General features: G+C 37.5%; 1 protein-coding gene across 1 annotated transcript in view; it reads right to left on the bottom strand.

Moving 5' to 3' along the window:
• DENND5B (DENN domain containing 5B) overlaps positions 1 to 12,043 on the bottom strand; it is a 208,011-nt gene that overhangs the window by 162,454 nt on the left and 33,514 nt on the right.

A 12,043-nucleotide genomic window follows, 5' to 3' on the forward strand; every position in this document is an offset into this window, starting at 1 on the left:
GATTTTCCTACTAGGAAGTTTTGTGCAATACTGTTTATAAATAAAAAATTCAAAACAACCCAAGAACCTATTGGAAGACAATATGTAAATAAATAAGTGCATCATAAAGTACATGATATTCTATTCTTAAAAGGATAATGCAGCTCTAAAATGAAATCATCTCCAAAATATATTATTCAGTTTGAAAAGATTAAGATAGTGTTTTATACAACGAAATCATATTATGATTATGAAAATATATTAAATAAAACACTTAAGTCATATATATTAAAGTTACTATTAAATAAACAAATAAATTACTTATTATATGTTGTATCTTCACCTATAGAGAGTAGAAATATGATGTCCAATAAAATATATCAGTAGTTACCTCTCAACAGTTGGGCTGCTGTTCATTTTTACTTCCTTTATATTTCCCTGTACTGCTTGAATTTTCTATAAAATCATGTATATTTACAATCAGTTTAAAAATACAATTATATTCATTTTTTTTAAAGGCAAAAAGTAGAAGTACAAATTCAAGGCTTAGAGTGAATAAAGAAGCTTAACAATGGAAAAAAAATAATAAAAGCAAAAAGCCCTCCCCACCTGCCTACTACACTTCAGGTCTTTTGGAGAGTAGGGAAGAGGAGAAATGAGTAAAAGAGCTGAAGGGTGGCAACAGTGAGCAACCTGTTACACCACAGAGAAGCTCACCACTTTAACCACAGCAGAAGCATAGCACAGGAAGGTGCTCTTGCCTACCACCCCCCCGAAACAAAACCAACCACACAGACTAGTCTCAGCAGCTCACTATCATGATAATCTAGCTTTTGCCATCCTCAGACACTGAGCCCATTCTAAAGTTACACAGAAGTATATCACAAAGTTTTACTGTTATTTTCAGTAATTTCTCATAGAGGGCAGTTCTAAATTTCTTCATATATGATGTATCAATATGGGTCTAAACTTCCCTGTCCCTCCTTTTCTCCTTTTTCCTGGGCTTGGAACAAAAAGCAATTGCAATGATATCACTTCACAAAGATTACTGCAGTGAGGGGACTTCCCTGGTGGGCCAGTGGTTAAGACTCTGTGCTCCCAATGCAGGGGGCCCAGGTTGCATCCCTGGTCAGGGAACTAGATCCCACATGCATGCCGCAATTAAGAGTCCACATGCCACAACTAAAAGGTCCTGCATGCCACAACGAAGATCCCACATGCCACAACTGAGACCCAGTGCAGCCAAATAAATAATTGAATAAATATTATAAAAAAGATTACCGCAGTGAAACTGAAGGAACAGCAAAATAAGAAAACCAAACCCCAGCTCTTTGATCTATGGAGACTTATAGATGTCCAAGATCAAACAGACACTATTCTCCAGAACTTCTAAATTTTAGATGCAAGATCCAAATAACTCCCTTCCCTAGTCTTTTAGTTTGTATCCAAATATGACAAGCTTTTATTTTCAAGGTTTATTCTGACTTTGCAAATAAAATTGGGCATTTTACTAAAACTTCTTTGAACTCATTACTCCATGAATAAAACAAGAAAAATACCCATACTGATGGAGAAAAACACATTTTGCACAGTACTCTAAATCAACTCCCCTTTGTTTCCCTCCCCTAAAGGACTGGCTTAATTACAGTAGTAAAGCCCAAAAAACCAATCAATCTAATGACTAAGAATCGACTACGCATCCATTTGGCAATTGAAGGTTTATTTTAGTATTTGAAACTCTGTGGTTGTTCAAACTAGAAACCTCATGAATATAGTTTGATATTGATTTCTATTAACAAATGCAACTGACACAATTTCATCCCTCATTAGGAGTGATTTAAGACTCTTAACTGCCAACTTAATCAGCATTGTTGAAGCATTATCTGTGTGGAGAAAAAAAAAGTATACTTGTCCTTCCAAATATCAGTCATTCAATCACCAGATACACCTTCATTCAGTGGTAAATACGTTATTTAGAACAGAAGTTTTAATAACAGGTGAAAAATGAAAAGCAAACTTTCTACCATCCTAGTACTGACAGATAATCCTTATTACTGAGGGAAGGGAAAATAATCAATCTCCAACCTATTTTAGTTGAACCCTTCCATTAGTAGAGGAAATGAACTGATGGCACATCAAGCTACTCTCCATAAGTTACTTTTCCTCAACAAATTCAGAGACAAGCTCAAGAACTGGGACACAGAATGGAAGAGAGAAGAAAGAAAGACATGGTCTCCTAAGCCACATTACAGTTCAGAATTGGCTCCATTCAACTAATTGAAACTATCAGTAAGAATTTTCCATCAGCTAGATCAGCTATTTTCTATTGTTCATTATGATACACTGCTTAAGCACACAAAGTTGCCAAATCACAAATATTTTGGCATTATCTCAAGCAAGGAATAAAAACACAAGAAAAAAATTTAAACCCTACTATGTCCAACAGCTAGTCATTTTCAAAATTTATAATATCAATTAGACCAGTGAAGATATTCTGCCTATATTTTGTTTCATTGTTCAGCTTAATGAAAGTGTGATGGAAAAGTAAGCAGCATTTATTAATATCTGTTTAGCAATTATATACTTGAAGTTCAATCAAAGATTTTAGAACATCACTGAAACAGTTAAAGGAACACAATCAAAAGATGTTAATCCACCAGGAAAAGGTGAGCTGTACGTTCACTCTGACCTTGAGCTTACTACCAAAGGAAAAATTTTAAGAATTTTCTAAGAGAAGGAAAAAGAAGGAAAAGAAAAGAGATACTCTTGAGTGCAGCCACCATCCTTTACTATTCTACCCTTTAAAAAAAATACTCATGGGACTTCCCTAGTGGCACAGTGGTTAAGAATCTGCCTGCCAATGCAGGGGACACGGGTTCGAGCCCTGGTCCAAGAAGATCCCACATGCCGCAGAGCAACTAAGCCCGTGAGTCACAACTACTGAGCCTGCGCTCTAGAGCCCGCGAGCTGCAACTACTGAGCCTGCGTGCCACAACTACTGAAGCCCGCACACCTAAAGCCCGTGCTCCACAACTACTGAAGCCTGCACGCCTAGTGCCTGTGCTCCCGGAACAAGAGAAGTGCTCCACAACTACTGAAGCCTGCACGCCTAGTGCCTGTGCTCCCGGAACAAGAGAAGCCACTGCAATGAGAAGCCCGCGCACCGCAACGAAGAGTAGCCCCTGCTCGCCACAACTAGAGAAAGCCTGTGCACAGCAACGAGGACCCAACACAGCCACAAATAAATAAATAAATAATTTAAAATATATATATTTAAAAAACACTCATAATTTTTCCCTAAAAATGTTTTAAATGTGCTTCTTAGATACAGTATTAATGCTAGAGTGTCCATGAGCTATCGTTGGCCCTTTTCCTCTTCTCTATCTACAGTTCTCTCCTTGGGTAATGTTATCCAGTCTCAAGGATTTAAATACATGCATAATTTATAATTCCAGCTCAGTCTTTTCTAACTTGAAACACATACACTTAACCACATACTTCACCAAGATATCTAATAAGCATTTCAAACTCAGCATGTCCAAAAATAAATTCCTGATCTGCACTGCCACCCCTCCAACCAATGCAACCCATAGTCTTCCCCATTTAAGCTTACATCAACTCCATTTTTCAAGTTGTTCAAGTCAAAACCTTTGGAACTGTTCTTGATTCCTATCCTTCTCTCACATCCCATGATTTAGTAATGAAATCCTATTGCTTCAATCTTCCAAATATATCTAGAAACTAAACATATCTCACCATGTGTTCTGAGCTGCCACCATCTCTTGCCTAGATCACTGCAGGCTTCCTCACAGATCTTCCTGCTTCTACCCTAATACCCCTACAGTTTCGTCTTTATACAGGTGCCAGAATGATCCTTTCAAAACTAAGTCAGAGGTCTCTCCTCTATTCAAACCCTGCCATGGCTCCCCATCTCTCTTAGAGTTAAAACCAAAGCCCTTTCAATGATACAAAGCCCTTCAGGATCTGACTTCATGTGTGACCCTTCTGCCCTCCCCTCCTGTTATTCTTCCCACTGCTCTTTCCTCCAGGCCCCTTAAGGTTCCCTGAAGTCACAAGATAACCACCAGAACCCCACTGAGGGCCTTTGCTTTTCCTGTTCTCTTAGCCTGGAAGGCATTTATCCCAAACATTCACTTGGTTAACTCCCTTACTTCCTTCAAGTCTTTGTTCAAAGATCACTTCTCAGTGAGGCCTACCCTATCCACTCTACTTAATAGAGCAGAAGGAAGGAAAGAAGGGAAGCAGGAAGGAAGAAATTCACCCTCAGTTAACTCATCTCACCTTGCAAAGACTGTGGAAGAAAGTACTAGTACTAGAGGGAGTATATTCCCAAGAGAAAATGGAACAGGAGATTAGAGGGAACCCTTCATCAAGACCCTAGTCATGTTTAGAGACCTGAAGAACTCTATGTGCAAAGGACAAAGAAAAGAGGAGTTCTGCTACCAAAAAGGATCTATACACAGAGGCCCTACCTGAGTCACAAATATATATCTGGTATACACTAATATAAGAGGCTCATGGGGAAAAAAACCAAACAAACACAATTTAAAGCATAGCAAACCATTTCCTTACCTACACATGGCAAAAGAGAAACAGCAAGGAAATATATCTCAATGCCAGGTACATGCAAATAAATTAATTTCTGCTCCGTATACCTGTAACAGTTTGTCTCTTACCTGAGATGCTCAGCTTTAGAAACAAAAAACAACAAAAAAACTCATCATCATTTTGAAATCTGACTAGCCAACATCTAACTTCCTGAATTCATAGTTTCAGCTTTCAAAAAGGACACCTAAAGCTCCAATTGGTTTAGCATAACATAAAATGCCAAACAGAAAAACTTGTCATTTCAAGGACAAGTGAAAAATCAACAATTTATTCAAACATGTATTGAGTACCTAATATTTGTCAGGCCTGTGATAGGAGCTGATATGGCCTTGAGTGTAGTGACTATAGTCAAAATGAGGTACAAATATCAAACACATGAGCATTTGCTTTTATTTTAAGCATATTTATCAATTATATTGATATTAAGTATACATTCTGGCACTGTACTAGATGCTCAGGGGTTATAAAGGTGAATAACAGATTATATTTATTGTTAATTGTATGCCAGACACTGCATATTATCTCATTTATTAATCCAATAATTTTATGAGTTAAACATCCTTGTTTTAGAGATGATAAACTAAAACTTAGAAAATTTAAGAGGCAAAATTAGCAAGTCTCAGAGCTGGGGTTTAATCTCAGGCACTTTAAACTCCAGGACTCATGTACTTAACTGTTATGCTAAACTGCTTCCCTCAAGTAGCTTCAAGTCTGGAGGGCAGAAAGATAAGCTTAGAAATAATGTTAATACATGTGGCCAGCGCCATCTCATTGGTGCCCAAAAGTCTACCTGGTAAATAAAAATGGCAAATTAAGTACCTACAGTAAAGAATTTACACATTTTATACTACAGAATTACTCCCTAAAGGACAAATTTAATTTTTTAAAATTTATTTATTTTTGGCTGTGTTGGGTCTTCGATACTGCACGTGGTCTTTCTCTAGTTGCAGCGAGCGGGTCCTACTCTTCATTGAGGTGTGCAGGCTTCTCACTGCGGTGGCTTCTATTGTTGTGGAGCATGGGCTCTATGTGTGTGGTCTTCAGTAGTTGTGGCATGTGGGCTCAGTAGTTGTGGTGCATGGAGTTTGTTGCTGCGTGGCATGTGGGATCTTCCCAGACCAAGGCTTGAACCCGTGTCCCCTACACTGGCAGGTGGATTCTTAACTGCTGCACCACCAGGGAAGCCCAACAAATTTAATTTTAAAGAAATAAATAGCTTATAGTTGTATATGATTTACATAATGACAGCAATTTTACAAGAGAAGTAAAATGAATGAAAATAATAGATAAAAGCAACTAAGTCCTTTCTACTCTAAAAAGGCTGATCTGCAATAACTTCAATTTAATTACTTCAGTGACAAGACCTCCAATTCTGTCCAACTCATCTCTTCCTAACACACGGGAACAAAATCAGGTGACTTTAATATAGCACAAAACTGAAAGTCACTTTAAGTATTTACCTAGAAACTTTTTTTCACAGATTCTAAATACTTATGTAGAAAGGTTTCCTTCTGCCTCTAAGTAAAACTTCTTTTTACAAGTTAGCTACACAAAGCTTCCTAAGACAGATGGGCAGCCTGCAAGGCCTTCAAATCCTTTGTTTAAAAGGTGGCAAATGGGTCCTATTGACCAATAAAGCCAGCCAGGTTTCTGAGAAGCATTGAAGCCATTATGTTTCTTCATCTTGCAAGACGAGAGCAGACAAAGAAGCCAAAGCTAAAAGAAGAGAAACCAAAGGAAGATCAGACAAACATTAAAATCTGTATCATACAAATTTGTGACACAAACAGCCCCTACTTTTTTTTAACACTGCCTTCACAATGTTAACCTACAAAAATGAAAAGACTGACCCCACTGTTTTTAAAATCTTAATCCATCACTCAACTAGGTAAAATCTCAGCAGTTGGTATGAATAAAAACTGCTAACCTCTTTAAAAATATATACAAGGGTTTTCTTCCCATGTAAAACAGGGAGCTAACAGAAGAAAGTCATATTTGGCCATTGAAGACATTCCTAAATAGTGGAAAAGTTTCTTCTTAAAAAAAGAAGTAGGAAAAAAAAAAAAGAAGTAGGTATGTATAGAAATCCCTGAAGAAGCTATCAAACTTCTGTTAGAATAAACAAATTCAGTAAAGTTGTAGGATATAAAATCAATACACAAAAATCTGTTGCAATTCTGTACACTAATAACAAACTATCAGAGAGAGAAATAAAGAAAACAATACTGTTTACAACTGCATCAAAAAGAATAAATATTTAGGAATAAATTTAACCAAAGAAGAGAAAGACTTGGATATCAAAAACTTCAAGACATTAATGAAAAAAAAAAAATGATGACACAAATAAATGGAAAAATATTCCACACTCATGGACTGGAAGAATCAAGATTGTTAAAATGTGATTACTACCCAATGCAATCTACAAATTCAGTGCAATCTCTATCAAAACTCCAATGACATTTTTCAAAGAAACAACAAATAATCCCAAAATTTGCAAGGAACCACAAAAATATCTGAATAGCAAAAGCAATCCTGAGAAAGAAGAACAAAGCTGGAGGCATCACACTCCCTGATTTCAAACTATATTACAAAGCTATAGTAATTAAAACAGTATATGACTGGCACAAAAACAGACACATAGATCAATGAAACAGAGTAGAGCCTGCAGAAACAAACCCACACATCAATAGTCAATTAATTTACAACAAAGGAGCCAAGAACATACAATGGGGAAAGGACAGTCTCTTCAACAAATCATGATGGGAAAACTGGACAGCCACATGCCAAAGAATAAAATTCAACCACTATCTTACACCATACACAAAAATTAACTCAAATGGAGTAAAGACTTGAATGTTAGATCTGAAACCATAAAACTCCCAAAAGAAAATATAGGCAGTAAGCTCCTTGACATAGGTCTTGGCGATGATTTTTTGAATCTTACACCAAGAGAAAAAGCAACAAAAATAAATAAGTGGGACTATATCATACTAAAAAGCTTCTGCACAGGAAAGGAAACCACCAACAAAATGAAAAGGCAAGCTACTGAATGGGAGAAAATATTTGCAAATCATGTATCTGGTAAGGGGTTAATAGCCAAAATATATAAAGAACTCTTACAGTAGCCAAAACAAAAACAAAAACAAAACAAAACCCCAAACAATCCAATTTAAAAATGGGGAGAAGATCTGAATTGACATTTTCCCAAAGACACACAGATGGCCAGCAGGTACATGAAAAGATGCTCAACATCATTAATCATCAGGGAAACACAAACGAAAACCGCAATGAGACATCACCTCACACCTGTCAGAATGGTTATCATCAAAAAGAACATAAATAACAAGTACTGGCAAGGATGTGAAGAAAAGGGGACCCTCGTGGATTCCCTGGTGGTCCAGTCGTAAGGACTGTGCACTCTCACTGCCAAGGGTCTGGGTTCAATTGCTGGTCGGGGAACTAAAATCCCATAAGCCACGCAGCAGGGCCGAAAAAAAAGGGAACCCACGTGCACTGCTGGTAGGAATTTAAATTGGTACAGGTACTATGGAAAACAGTATGGAGGCTCCTCAATAAAGTAAAAATAGAACTACAATATGATACAGCAATTCCACTTCTGGGTATTTATCTGAAGAAAATTAAAACACTAACTTGAAAAGATATATGCACCCCAATATTAATTGTGGCATTGTTTACAATAGCCAACATATGGAAACAACCAAAGTGTCCATTAATGGATAAATGGATAAAGAAATTGTGAGATACATATATACATAATGGGATATTATTCAGCCATAAGAAAAGTATGAAATCTTGCCATTTATGACAACATGGATGGACCTCGAGGGCATTATGCTAAATGAAATACGTCAGTCAGAGAAAGACAAATACCGTATGATCTCTTTTATATGCAGAATCTAAAAACTACACATATATATATACGTATAGTTTTATATATATAAAAAACCAAGTTCATTGAAACAGAGAACAGATTGGTGGTTGCCAGAGGTGGGAGGTGGAGTTAGAGAAATTGATGAAGGGAGTCCAAAAGTAAAAAGAAAAAATAAAATTGAAAACAACAACAAAAAAATTTAAAAAAGAAGCACTGGGTAAGGGGGCTCTTTAAGCTTCTCACAAGGCATCCCTCTTAAGACAACAGTATCGCCTCCAAAGTGCCAGGATGTCCCTCCATTAAAGCCCACATCAAGGGAGTTTGAGATCAAACAAATAACAGCAACGAAAAAAAAGAAGTAGGAATAACTAGATGAGTGAAAAAAGCATTTTCATGAGCTTAGAGAGTAATTTATAAGACCAATTTTCAGAACTTTTTTTGGGAATGTTAGCTAATAATTCTAGTATCAATGATCTGGGGTAAAAGAAGTTAAACAACCTACTGAATGACTGATAAGGGGTTAATATCCAAAATATATAAACAGCTCATACTACCCAATATCAAAAAGACCCAAACAACCCAATTAAAAAATGGGCAGAAGCTCTGAATTGACGTTTTTCCAAAGAAGATATATTTATAGCCAAGAGGCAAAGGAAAAGATGCTTAACATCACTAATCATCAGGGAAATGCAAATCAAAACCACAATGAGATATCACCTCACAGCTGTCAGAATGGCTATCATCAAAAAGACAAGAAATAGGGCTTCCCTGGTAGCACTGTGGTTGAGAGTCCGCCTTCCGATGCAGGGGACACGGGTTCGTGCCCCGGTCCGGGAAGATTCCACATACCGCGGAGCGGCTGGGCCCGTGAGCCATGGCCACTGAGCCTGTGCGTCCGGAGCCTGTGCTCCGCAACAGGAGAGGCCACAAGAGTGAGAGGCCCACGTACCGCAAAAAAAAAAAGACAAGAAATAACAAGGATGTAGAGAAAAGGGGAATCCTTGTGCACTGCTGGTGGGAATGTAAACTGATGCAGCCACTGTGGAAAACAATATGGAGGTTCCTCAAAAAATTAAAAATAGGACTACCATATGATCCAGCAATTCCACTCTTGAGTATATAGTTGAAAAAAATGAAAACACTAATTCAGAAAGATACATGGACTCCAATGTTCACAGCAGCATTGTTTATAATAGGCAAGATATGGAAGCAACCTAAGTGTCCATCAACAGATGAATGGATAAAGATGATGTCACACACACACACACACACACACACACACACACACACACACACACACTATGGAATATTACTCAGCCATAAGAAAGAATGAAATCCTGACGTTTGCAACAACAATATAGATGGACCTTGAGAGTATTATGTTTAGTGAAATAAGTCAGAGAAAGACAATCTACGTTATCTCACATGTGGAAATCTAAAAACTAAAACAAATATATACAGCAAAACAGAAAGAGACAGACACAGAGAACTAACTAGCAGTTACCAGTGGGGAGAGGGGAGGGGGAGGGACAAGTTAGGGGTATGGGATTAAGAGATACAAGCTACTATGTATAAAATACATAAACAACAAAGATATAGTGTACAGGAGAGGGAAATACAGCCATTACTTAAATGGAGTATAATCTATAAAAATACTGAATCACTATGTTGTATACCTGAAATTAATATTATAAATCAACTATAATTCAATAAAGCTAATCTTAAAACATAAAAGGATTCCTTATGCTCTCTCTTGATCTACATTCTGAATGACTTCAAGAGATCTCTAAGAAATAAGAAACATGCAAATGTCTTTAACAAACAAATTTTTTTAAGTTTACTAATCATATGCTCTTTAAATCAAAAATAAAATTTCTTTTATGAAAATGAAGGGTACTCTTTAAAGATCAAAAGAGATTCATAATTCAGACATGCTTAGAGTATCATACGTACTTTTACGCATAATGAACTATAGTGGTTACTTTATTCAAATCTGACATTATTTAATTTGTTTCACAGTTTATTTTTCAAGAGAATTTGAGTATACACAAACTTTTCCTTGAGTGTCTATTCTTTATTGATTACATCCACAACAACAAAGAAAGAAAACAAGGGCAACCCACTGCAACTCCAGACTGGCTACCAAAACTGAGAATATGTGAGACTAATGGAAACAAGGCAGGGACTGTTGGAGCCCATGAATATTTCAGAAGAATAATGAAAAAGGGTGCCAGATGGGTTCGCTTGCAGCTGGCTAACTACTAAATTTCTGACCAAAGCCAAATGCTTCCTTACATAATCTATCAAGCACTTTTCAGTTCCCTTCTACTACCACCCTTTTCATTCTTTTTTTTCATTGTCCTTTTTCTTTTCTTTTTTAAAGAGCAATACCACCATCATTTCTCTTTCAAAGTGGGACTGTTTTTTGTTTTTAATTTTTAAAGAAAAGAAAAGAACACCTGTGTGCCATGTACTGCTGAGGCCAAAGCATGAGTCTAGCTAGGTGTTACTGCGGAAGCAAAAATGGACAAAGGAAGTGCTACAAAAGCCTAACCACTCTTTCGTAAACAAAGTAGTTTAAAATAAACACTAACTGCCAAGGGTTATCAAACATAAGTACAAATCAACTCTGCTTAGCTGACAGAGGGGAAAGCTCATCCTTCCCAGAGCACACTGGTCCCCGCCTACCTCTCCAGACTCATCTTCCAACACTGTACCCTATATTCCAGAGACAAAAGCAGCTGAGTTCACTCAAGTTCTTTTAACAATAAAAATTAAAATTACAAATAACATGTAAGCGCCTACTATGCGCCAGGCATAGTAGGATTTGATCAACAAATCCCAAGAGGAGCTAGAGTACTATTATCATTAGGTAAAGGGAATTTAAGTAACTTGCCCAAAGCGTCAGTCTGCGTCAGAGCCTACACTCAAACTCTGCTACTGCCTCTCTAAAAGAGCAGATCGGTATTATTTCTTTCAAATGCAGATTGCTTCAAATCCTGCCCACTAGTACAGCTTTGACATAATCTATTTAAAATCACTGCTGAAGGTTTTAAGTCCTAAATCAGAGATTTAAAAGCTTTAATATTGCCAAAATCATTGTGGTAGCCAGCCCGCAAGATGGCTCAATGACCCCTGCCTCCTGACATCGACAACCCTGAGGAACTCCCTCTCACAGTGAAATAGGGTTGGACTGTGGCTCCAACAGCATAAGGCAGAAACGATGGTATGCCACTTCTGAGATAAGGTTATAAAAAAAAACCACAGATTCCATCATGGGCCCCTCTCTCCATCTGTCTGTCTGTGTCTGTCTGTATGTCTCTCTCATCATTTGCTCTGAAGGAAGCCAGCAGCCACGTAATTAGGACAAAGAGGCAGCCTATAGAGAGGCCCAAGTGGTGAGAAACAGAGGCCTGCTAACAGCCACACAAATGAGTGTAGAAGCAGATTCTTCAGCCACAGCTGGGCAGGGCCCTGGGGTGACTGCAGTCCCTGCCAACAGCTTGACTGAAACCTTATAAGAGAGAGACTCTGAGCCAGAAG

The sequence above is a fragment of the Lipotes vexillifer genome, unplaced genomic scaffold, assembly GCF_000442215.2.
Source record: "Lipotes vexillifer unplaced genomic scaffold, Lipotes_vexillifer_v1.1 scaffold1, whole genome shotgun sequence".
Lineage (NCBI taxonomy): Eukaryota > Metazoa > Chordata > Mammalia > Artiodactyla > Lipotidae > Lipotes > Lipotes vexillifer.